The sequence below is a fragment of the Arachis ipaensis genome, chromosome B1, assembly GCF_059453495.1.
Source record: "Arachis ipaensis isolate K30076 ecotype BB chromosome B1, ASM5945349v1, whole genome shotgun sequence".
Lineage (NCBI taxonomy): Eukaryota > Viridiplantae > Streptophyta > Magnoliopsida > Fabales > Fabaceae > Arachis > Arachis ipaensis.
The window spans coordinates 99,042,000-99,053,649 of record NC_142436.1 but is presented as its reverse complement, the minus strand read 5'-3'; the positions used below and the strand labels follow the sequence as shown (position 1 = coordinate 99,053,649).

General features: G+C 40.3%; 1 non-coding gene across 1 annotated transcript; it reads left to right on the top strand.

Annotated features, from left to right (window-relative positions):
• Positions 1 to 2,365: 2,365 nt before the first annotated feature.
• Positions 2,366 to 2,469, top strand: LOC148577621 (small nucleolar RNA R71). Its single transcript, XR_015904517.1, has one exon. It is a non-coding gene; the product is annotated as a small nucleolar RNA R71 (small nucleolar RNA).
• Positions 2,470 to 11,650: the final 9,181 nt, after the last annotated feature.

The window sequence follows — 11,650 nt, the reverse complement described above, 5'->3', positions numbered from 1 at the left end:
ATTATAGCCTGAGTATCCATCCAGAAAGCAATAGTAAGCATGTCCTGCAAGCCTTTCAAGCATCTGATCCATGAATGGAAGTGGGAAATGATCTTTTCTGGTGGCTTCATTGAGCTTTCTGTAGTCTATGCACATCCTCCACCCAGTGACAGTTCTTGTGGGTATGAGTTCGTTCCTCTCATTTGGCACTACAGTTATGCCCCCTTTCTTGGGCACTACATGGATGGGACTAACCCATGGGCTATCAGAAATGGGGTATATCACCCCTGCCTGCCATAACTTCATGACCTCCTTTTGTACCACTTCTTTCATGACGGGATTCAATCTTCTCTGAGCTTGAATGTAGGGTCTAGCATCCTCTTCTAACAAGATTTTATGCATGCATATGGATGAACTTATCCCCTTCAAATCAGCTAGGGTCCATCCAATGGCGTCTTGATGAGTTTGTAGCACATTGATCAATTTTTCTTCCTGTTCTTGGCTCAGGGCAGAGCTAATGATAACAGGATGGCTCTCATTACTACCCAAGTATGCATACTTGAGATTAGGGGGCAATGCTTTGAGCTCAGGCTTTGGTGCTTCCTTCTCTTCTTTCACTCTCTCTGGCATGCTTGGCATGGTTGTTTCAGCAGCCTTGATGTCACTATCTTCAATATCCTTGGTGAACTCCTCCTCTGCCACTTCCTTTGTTGTTTCCTCAAAGGTTTCTTGTACTGCAATGTCCACTACATCCACTCTCATGCATTCCTTTAGTGATTCTGATGGATAGCTCATTGCCTTGAATACGTTAAACACCAATTGCTCATCATGCAGTCTAAGAGTGAGCTCACCCTTTTGGACATCTATGATGGCTCCAGCAGTAGCCAGGAAGGGTCTTCCCAGAATTATTGAAGCTTCGGCTTCTTCCTCCATATCTAACACCACAAAATCGGCAGGGAATATGAAATCTCCCACTTTTACCAACAAATCCTCAAATATCCCATGAGGGAATTTAAAAGTTCGATCTGCCAATTGGAGGGCCATTCTTGTTGGTTTGGCTTCCTCAATCTTCATTCTTCTCATCATTGTTAGAGACATCAAATTGATACTGGCCCCTAAGTTACACAAGGCCTTCTCCACCATGACTTCTCCTATGATGCAGGGGATTTGAAAACTGCCTGGATCCTTCAGTTTCTGAGGCAATTTGTGTTGAATGATGGCACTGCATTCTTCAGTCAACAACATAGTTTCCTCATTTCTCCAGCTTCTCTTTTTGGTCATTAATTCCTTTAAGAATTTTGCATAGAGTGGCATTTGCTCTATTGCCTCAGCAAACGGAATGTTGATTTGAAGCTTCTTGAAAATCTCCAAAAATCTGGAGAATTGGCCATCCTTTTCACTTTTCATCAAACGTTGAGGATATGGTGCTTTGGGTGTATACGGCTTCAGGACCTCTTTTTCTTTTTCTTTTGTTGCAGACGGTGTAAAAGATTGTCCCTGTTCCTTGTCTCTCACATTTTCCTTTGCTTCATCCTCTGTGGTTTCCCTTGAGATCTCCTTTAGCTCCTTTCCACTTCTGAGGGTTATGGCCTTACATTCTTCCCTTGCAATAGCCTTGGCAGCATGAGAAACGCTTGGCCCAGGGGTTTGCTTATACAAATACCCAATTTGATTTTCTAGCTTCTCGATGGCAGCTCCTTGGTTTTGCAAGTTGGAAATTACTTCTTCCTTAAAGGCTTTCAATTCGGTTATGTCTTGACCCATGGTTGCAAGCATTCCTTCTATCCTGTTTAATTGATCTTGAAATTGTTGGTTCGGATTAGGTTGGGTAGGTCGATTATTTTGGCCTTGATATGATGGTTGGGAGTAAGCGTTTTGTGTGGCTTGGTATGATCTTTGGTTGGAGTTTTGGTATGTGGACTTGTTATGTTGGTTTTGCTGGTTTCCCCACCCAAAGTTTGGGTGGTTTTTCCAGCCTGGGTTGTAAGTGTTGGAATGTGGATCATATGGTTGCCTTTGTTGATTTCCTACATAATTGGCCTCTTCCCAATCACCTCCTTCAGTGCTTGCTTCCTCTTGATCTTGTGTGTGTATTGCAGCCACTTGCTTTGTTTCTAATTTCCTGGTGAGCTCTGCTAGTTGCTTGGCAAACACCTTGTTTTGGGCTAGAATTGTATCAACATGGTTCAGCTCCATGACTCCTTTAGTGTTGTGTCTCTCTGATGCATAGTAGTACTCATTCTTAGCCACTGTCTCAATCACTTCAATGGCTTCTTCCACAGTCTTTTTCCTGTTCAATGAACCTCCTGATGAATGGTCTACAGCCTTCCTTGATTCATAAGAAAGTCCATCATAGAAAATGTGCAATTGCACCCAGTCATGGAACATGTCTGGTGGGCATTTCCTTGTCAGATCCTTGAACCTCTCCCATGCCTCGTAGAGAGTTTCACCATCTTGTTGTCTAAAAGTCTGAACCTCAGATCGAAGCCTATTGACCTTTTGTGGGGGGTAGAAACGTGCCAGAAACTTGCTTTCCACCTCATCCCATGTTGTTAGGCTCCCCCTTGGGAATGATTCCAGCCACTTAGCTGCCTTGTCCCTAAGGGAAAATGGGAACAAAAGCAGTTTATAGGCATCTTCCTGGACTCCATTGGACTTCACAGTGTCGCAAATTCTCAGGAATTTTGTGAGATGTTGGTTTGGGTCTTCATTAGCACTCCCACCAAATGAACAATGATTCTCCACAAGTGATATTAGCTGTGGTTTGAGCTCAAAATTGTTGGCCTGAATGGGTGGTTTCTGAATGCTGCTACCACAATTCCCAGATGTTGGGTTTATGTATGAACCAAGAACCCTCCTCTCGGGAATGGCATTGTTTCCATCAGCTCTCCCATGGTTATGAACTTCTCTTTCCATGTTGAGATCTAGAGCTTCCTCAAAATTGTCCTCAGATTCTCCTTCAGATTCTTCTTCTCCCAGTACTCTCTTCCCTCTTGCTTCCCTTCTAAGTCTATGAAGGGTCCTCTCTGGTTCGGTATATGGAGGAGTTGATGTCTCTCCTCTCCTACCTGTCATACAAGAACACAGCACAGGCAACAAACAAGTAAAATACTATTGGTTAATGGAAGAGTATGGTTAGAGCAGTTGAGGAATTAATTCAAATAGTTAGTGAGTCAGTGAGTTAGTTGCTTGAATTTAAAGGCATAAAGAAAGAAAGCATGTAACAGAGTGCAGAAATTAAAATTCAACAAGTAACTTGAACTGAATGAACAAAGCAAAAAAAATGCTCAATCTAGTTAACTTCCAATTGGAGAATTGTCAATCGAAAACCAATCCCCGGCAACGGCGCCATAAACTTGATGCGCATAAACTAGTTATGCCACGATTTAGGAAATTGCACGATCGGCAAAATTCCTTCCGGCAAGTGCACCGGTTATCGTCAAGTAAAAACTCACAATAGAGTGAGGTCGAATCCCACAAGGATTGGTTGAATGAGCAAGTCGGATTAGAAGTGTGTCTAGTTGAGCGGAATCAAGAATTAGATGAGAATTGTGGAATGTAAAATTGGCGGGAAACGTAAATGGCAAGGAATTGAAATGGCGGAATTTTAAATTGCATGAATTAAAGAGCAGAAGCTAAATTGCTGAAATTAAAAGGGAATGGGGGTGATTGCATGAATTGAGTTGCAGAATGTAAAGAGAAAGTGGAAATCGGAGATGGGGAATTCATTGGGTTATAGGAGATATTGAGATCTCCGAATCAAAACACGTTTATCTCTTCCTCAACTAATGCGTTCATTGAATTTTGCTTGGCAATCTTATATGATTGGATCCCAATCCCTTGGCTCACCAATTCTCTCTAAAAACAAACAAATTCCCAATCCCTTGGTTTAAATGTTCATAAGAAGAGATGATGCTCGATCACTGATTATACCACACAGTTTCATGAACCACAATTTGGTAGGATTACATGTCACAATATCCATCCAAACCCCAATCCAATTCACTGTGAGAAAGCTTCTCTAGCATGAATCCTCCATTCCTTTCCCAAGGTTCCGAAGGATTCCAATTATGGGTAGTTTCTTTCCCAAGACAACTACCCAATGGAATTAGATCGAGAAGCTTTCTAACAAAATTCAAGAGAAAAGATTGAAGAAGAAGATAAACTATTATTGATTCATTGAATTACAATAGAGCTCCCTAACCCAATGAAAGGGGGTTTAGTGAGTCATAGCTCTGAATTCAATTACAAAGGTATGAAAACTAGCAAAATGAAAAGGTTCCTCCTAACTTAAATTCTATCCTATTTATACACTTTCTACATTGAGCTTCTGTTGTGTTTCTTGGGCTTTGAGGCCTCTCCCTGCTTTCCTTTTGCTTTGGGTTTATGATCCATAATCTTGATGAGGCTGCTGATCCAAATTCTGTAACATTCATTGAGCCAACTTAGTGATAATCAAGTAATGACACATGACTCAACAAATTGAAATTCCAGACTCATCAATCCTTCAGGCCCAATCCATAAACCATGATATTCAATTGGGTTTCATACCAGAGTAAGTTTAAGTTAATGTTTGTGCTCAAATGCTAACTTAAACTGCAATATTTTTGGCCCAGAAACCTTTTCTAATAGTGGCGTTTAAGTTGCAGTTTAAGCTTAAACTGCAGCTTAAACGCCAGACACTTCCAGTGATGCCTTTTGTGGAAGCACGTTTAAGCTTCAGTTTAAGGTTAAACTGAAGCTTAAACGTGGAAATGGAAGAAGGCAGCCCTGGAGGGTCACTTAGTCGAACACGTTTAAGCTTCAGTTTAAGGTTAAACTGAAGCTTAAACGTGGAGATAGGAAAGGCAGCCCTGGAGGTCGAACACGTTTAAGCTCCAGTTTAAGGTTAAACTGGAGCTTAAACGTGGAAATAGAGAAAGCCATCCTGGAGGTCGAACACGTTTAAGATCCAGTTTAAGGTTAAACTGGCTCCAGTTTAAGGTTAAACTGGAGCTTAAACGTGGAAGCAGAGAAAGCAACCCTGGAGGTCGAACACTTTTAAGCTCCAGTTTAAGGTTAAACTGGAGCTTAAACGTGGAAGCAGAGAAAGCAACCCTGGAGGTCGAACACTTTTAAGCTCCAGTTTAAGGTTAAACTGGAGCTTAAACGTGGAAATGGAGAAAGCAACCCTGGAGGAGAAAACTTGGTCGAACACGTTTAAGCTCCAGTTTAAGGTTAAACTGGAGCTTAAACGTGGAAATGGCTCCCTGGTGCATTTCCCATTTCTGGCGTTTAACTTCCAGTTTAAGGTTAAACTGGAGGTTAAACGCCACTTTCACCCTTTCCTCAGCTTTCATGATTTTGGCCGTTTAAGTTCCAGTTTAAGCTTAAACTGGAACTTAAACTCCACATGTGATATTCAAGCTTCCTTTATTGATTTTTGTTGCTTCCTTGCCTAGCCTCTTCTTCCCTAAAATCATCCAAACAACTGCATCAAAGTCTTGCAAATTTTCATGAGAATCTTCCATTCATAGCATTCAAGTAATATAACTAAAAACTCATGAAATTTGCATAAAAATCATACTGTTTGGATGGTTCATTGCTTTGTTATTCATTTAACCATTCTTGGTTACTTTAAGCTCAAGAAAGTGCATAAAACAACTAAAACTAACAGAAAAATGCTAGTGAAACTCGCCTAAGATGCTTTGGCATCAATTTACTTGCTCAAGCCTCTTTCTTTGACACAACTCAACCACAAGCATTTACTAGGCTAACAACTCTTTGAGTTTTGGTTTTTCTTTCTTTTTCTGCCTAGTAATTGATGCTCAGAGCCTTGGGCCATGTTCTTTTTGTTTTTGTATTTTCTTTTCTTTCTTTTGTTTTGTTTGCTGCTTCTTGGATCAATAAATTTTTGAGAATCTCCACAATACTTCTTTGAACTTCATGTCCTGCCTATGAGCTCCCATGCAAGTTTTCACAAGCATGCAACCTCAATACATAATCATACAACTAGAACCACCACTTCTCCTAATCTTTTGCTTGCCTCAAAATTGTTTAATTCCTCAATCCTTCTTTTCAAAGAACTTTCATGTGATGCATTTTTGAACATTGAGTGCAAACAAGTTTTGAAGAGAAAAATGTTGTGAATGATCAAGCATCTTGCTTATTGAATTACAGAAAAATTATGCTATGCAGACAGATAATCAGGGAAACTAAACCACTCTCAATCATAGCAGTGTTTGATGTAAGATAATCACTTAACAATACAACCTTTTGGAGTTCGCTTGCTTTCCTTCTTCTCATCATCACTTAACAATACAATCTTGTTTCTTTGGTTGATGATGCTTAATCCTTCCAAAAGCTTGTATGGACCTCTGCAATGATATTGAAAGTTGCTTGTTCCCCAAGCACTTGGAAACAATGGTTAGTCTGGCTGATTTATTTATGGGCTTTTGAACTTACTTTGGTGTGGGAACACCAAACTTAGTACCTTGCCAATGGTTTTCATGCATCAAATTAACCATGTGTGATAATTTTTTCTTTTCTTCTTCTTTTTCAAAAGCAATAAAACTGAAAACTAGGAAACAGCAGAATAGTTAACTAGTTCATCCAACATGCTTGAAGCCAGCATTATGCAGAAAGTGAGAATATGTTTTATAATGGGATTTTGGTGAAACACCAAACTTAGAATCCTGCCTTCTCCTTTAGATTGTTTTGGTGTGCAACACCAAACTTAGCTTCTTGCATTATAGATAAAACTACTTAACCTTTTTATTAAAATAGTTATGAACAGAAAACTACCTCAGGTTGGGTTGCCTCCCAACAAGCGCTCTTTTATTGTCACTAGCTTGACATCCTTCATCCTCTGATCATGGAAGTTGAGGCTTCTGTTGCCTTAGGTTCCTTCTCTTGCTATGGGCTTCCTTCTTTCTGTTTCTCTTTCCATAGCCTTCTTACTTTCCTCCATGACTCCCTTCTCTTTTAATCCAGCATCCTTTTCATGGCTCTTTGGGTTCAGAGTCCCCTTCTTCTCTCCCAATTCAGCAAGGTTTTGAACCAATTGTTCTATCTACCTTTCAAGTCTTCTGAGTGAAGCCTCTTGGTTCTTGCTTATCATCTCTTGATGTTTTTTTATTTCTTCCTGCTCTATTGCCATCATTTCTTGAATTTTTATGGACCTCTCCATCAGCATTTCTAGAATATAGATTCTTTGAAAGGTTGGGAATGGTTGTGGCTGTGTCAATTGTGGTGGTCGATGAAGGTCATTTTGGGCGAATGGTGAGGTAGGACGAGGTTGGAAGTGCGTGTGATTGTTGTTGTGGGGGTGTGTTTTAAGTTGATTATTGAAGCTGGGATTGTTGCTGTTGAAGTCCCTTGGTCTTTGGTTTTGGTTCTCAACCCCCCTCCCATTAGAATGAGTTCTCCAAGGTGGATTGTACACATCATTCTGAGGCCTGTGTTGGAGCATGCTAGAGTGATTGCTTGGAGACTGTAGTTGCTCATAACTTTGTTGCTCATGGTTAATGGCCCCAAAACTGTGTTCAGCTTGATTACACCCATATGAGCTTTGAGTCAGGTTGTATGTATGTACTACAGCATGTCTCAACTCAGTGATTTTTCTAGCCATCATGTCTAGTTGTTGTAGAGTCTGCTGATGCATCTGCTTGTTTTGGCTTATGACTGCACGAGCACCTTCAATTTCTTTCTCTTGTGTGAATGGATGCACTTCTGCCTCTGGCTTAACAACTCTTTGTGATGGGTTCAACTTGACTAGGAGTCCACTCATCAGTTCTTCCCATCCGATAATGCTTCCTTGTGGAAAAGCTTCAAACCATTGGGCTACATCATTCATGGCTATGGATAGTTGCTTCGAACTATGGGTTACATTATCATCCAAGGTGGGGATATTACTCTCATGATTGCTAGAATTTGTTGAGTTCCCTTCCATGATCTGCACAGTCACAAACAATTCAAGTGATGATTGAATATTTTCAAGCTTAGAATGTGATTCAGAAGGTTAGCTGGCACAAAGTATCAAACAGTTGATGGACTTGGGAGATTAGTGGCAGAAATTGCTTCTCTTGTGTAAGCAAGAACATTGCATAGAGTCAGAAATTTCCAGGGAAACTTCACTTTGTTGCTAAAGCGAAGTTTCAGTCATCTTAGGCAAAATTTCAAACAGTTAGCAGGTTACTTGAATATTAGAGAAACAGAAAATAAAAATGCTAAATCTAAATCACCACCTCACTTAATCATTGTCAATCTAATCAATCGCCGGCAACGGCGCCAAAAACTTGATGGGATATTTTCGCGGAGAAACGAATTTTTCCAAAACACCCAAATCTAACCGGCAAGTGCACCGGGTCGCATCAAGTAATAATAACTCACGTGAGTGAGGTCGATCCCACAGGGATTGATGGATTGAGCAATTTTAGTTTGGTGGTTGATTTAGTCAAGCGAATCAAGATTTGGTTGAGAGATTTGTGATTTGCAGAATTGAAATTGCATAGAAAGTAAAGGAAATGGGTAAATTGCATGAAATTAAAGAGAACTGGAATTTAAAGTGCTGAATCTTAAAGAGCAAGAAATTAAATGGCAGAAACTTAGAACGCAAGAAATGTAAATTGCAGAATCTTAAAGTGCAAGAAATGTAAATGGCTTGAATTGTAAAGGGAATTGGGAATTGGATTTGCAGAAATTAAACAAGGAAATGAAAAATTGCAACAAGCAGAGAAATAGAAGAAGACTTGGATTGAACCGGATCTTAAAACAGAAATGTAAATAAGCATGAAAACAGTAAACAGGGAATGGGAAATGGGAAATCCGGATCTCAGGACCCAAGAGACTAGATAACCAAGTCTAGATCTCAATGCCTTCCTAGATCCAACAAGCACAATTGCAAAAGAAATTGTAAATTACAAAGAAAGTAGATGAAGAACAATTAACCGAAACTGAAATTTAATTAAGCAGAAAATTAAACAAGATCCCAAAGTGAGATTGAAACAGAAGTTCTTCAATTCTCCACCCAAGATCCAAGACAAGAAAAGTAAAGAGTGCTGGGCAAGAACAAGGAAGAAGAGAGATCAATTCTCCTCCCAAATTCTCTTGAATTAAAACAACAATGCTAGAATGTAAAAGTGAGCTCTCAATCAAACCAGAAAAGAAAGCTCTTCTGAAAACTCCAAAAAGAAGCCCCCCTAAAACTTAAATTCTAATCTATTTATACACTTTCTTCAAATGGTCTTCAAGCCTTCAATTGGGCCTTTGCTCTTGGTGGAATTGGGTTGAGAGAGGCCTTGGTTGATTGCTCTTGGAGTTTGGAGAAGAACCGAATTGAACCGGGTTGGAATCATGAAAGCTTGAGTGAAAGTTGGAGTAAAAGTTAGGGTCTAACTTTTGCTCCAACTTTTCACATCAGCACCCTTGTTTTGCTGATACCAACGTTGGGGCAAAAGTTAGGGGTCTAACTTTTTCTCCAACGTTGGCCTCCCCTTAGTTATTCATGGCGCCAACATTAGCCAGAAAGTTAGGGGCTAACGTTGGCGCAAACTTTTGCTAGCCCAGGGAGTTTTTCAAGCGCCAACGTTAGCCAAAAAGTTAGGAGCTAACGTTGGCGCAAACTTTTGGTGCATCCAGGGAGTGTTTTTCATGCCAAAAGTTAGCCAAAAAGTTAGGGGCTAACTTTTGGTCCAGCTTTTGCCCAAAAGTTAGCCAAAAAGTTAGGGGCTAACTTTTGCTCCAGCTTTTGCTTCCTGGTTCATAATTAATCCAAGACTCAAGTCATTCCTTCTTGCATCAACCTTTCTCCAAGCTTTCTTCACCTATCATTAATCAACCAAACACATCAAAGCTATGCTCAAAATCATGAGATATTCATTCTTTCATAATATATGACAATTATAGCATAAAACCTCATGAAATAGCATGAATTCATACATGGTTGATTAAATCAAAGGAAACATGAAAATCTACCCAATTGGCTTGCTTTTGGCTCAAGAAAGTGCATAATTCAATTGAAAACAAAAGAAAAAGGCTAGTGAAACTAGGCTAAGATGACTTGTCATCACAGGCCTCCAAGGAGTTCCCTAATGAGGAACCAAAGGAATATGAGGCTCATATAGAGACCATAGAGATTTCACTGAACTTACTGTTGCCATTCATGAGCTCTGATGAGAATTCTTCTTCTGAAGAGGATGAAGATATTATTGAAGAACAAGTAGCTCAATATCTAGGAGCAATCATGAAGCTGAATGCCAAGCTATTTGATAATGAGACTTGGGAGGATGAACCTCCATTGCTCATCAATGAACTAAATGATTTGGTTCTACTGAAATTACCTCAGAAGAAACAGGATCCTGGAAAGTTCTTAATACCTTGTACCATAGGCACCATGACCTTTGAGAAGGCTCTGTGTGACCTGGGATCAAGTATAAACCTCATGCCCCTCTCTGTAATAGAGAAACTAGGGATCTTTGAGGTACAAGCTGCAAGAATCTCACTAGAGATGGCAGACAATTCAAGGAAACAGGCTTATGGACTTGTAGAGGATGTCTTAGTGAAGGTTAAAGGCTATTACATCCCTGCTGACTTCATAATCCTAGAGACTGAGAAGGATGAAAATGAATTCATCATCCTTGGAAGACCCTTCCTAGCCACAGCAAGAGCTGTGATTGATGTGGACAGAGGAGAGCTAGTCCTTTAATTGAAGGAGGACTACCTTGTGTTTAAGGCTCAAGGATCTTCTTCTGTAACCATGAAGAGGAAGCATGAAAAGCTTCTCTCAATATAGAGTCAAACAGAGCCCCCACACTCAACTTTTAAGTTTGGTGTTGGGAGGCCAACATCAAGCTCTGATTCTCTGTGAAGCTCTCTAAGAGCTTTACTGTCAAGCTATTGACATTAAAGAAGCGCTTGTTGGGAGGTAACCCAATGTTATTTAATTATATTTATTTATTTTCTATTGTTATTTTATGTTTTCTTTAGGTTGATGATCATGTGAAGTCACAAAAACAAATGAAAAAATCAAAAATAGAATGAAAAATAGCATCAAAAATAGCAAACCCTAGAGGACAGGCTTATTGGCGTTTAAACAATAGTAAGGATAGCAGAATGGGCATTTAACACCCAGCCTGGCAGCATTCTGGGCGTTAAATGCCAGAATGGACAACACTCTGGGCGTTTAACGCCAGAAATGGGCAGCAGACTGGCGTTTAACGTCAGGAAAGGTAGCAGAGCTGGCGTTAAATGCCAGATTTGGCACACAATGGGTGATTAAATGCCAGAATGGTGTAGGGACTTAAATTCCTTGACACCTCAGGATTTGTGGACTCCACAGGATCCCCACCTACCTCACCATTCAAATTCAAACCATTTCCCTCCCAAACCCACCCACACATGACCAAAACCCCCCTCTCACCCCTACCCTATAAATACCCCTCCTTACTACCTTCATTTTCACACATCACAAACACTTCTTTCCCCCTTGGATGAACCTACACCCCCCTCCATCTCCTCTATTTCTTCCCCTTCTACTCATTTCTTTCTTCTTTTGCTCGAGGACGAGCAAACCTTCTAAGTTTGGTGTGGGAAAAGGTTAAGCTTTTTATTTTTCCATAGCCACTAATGGCACCAAAGGCCGGAGAAACCTCTAGAGAGAGGAAAGGGAAGGCAATTACTTCCACCTCCGAAT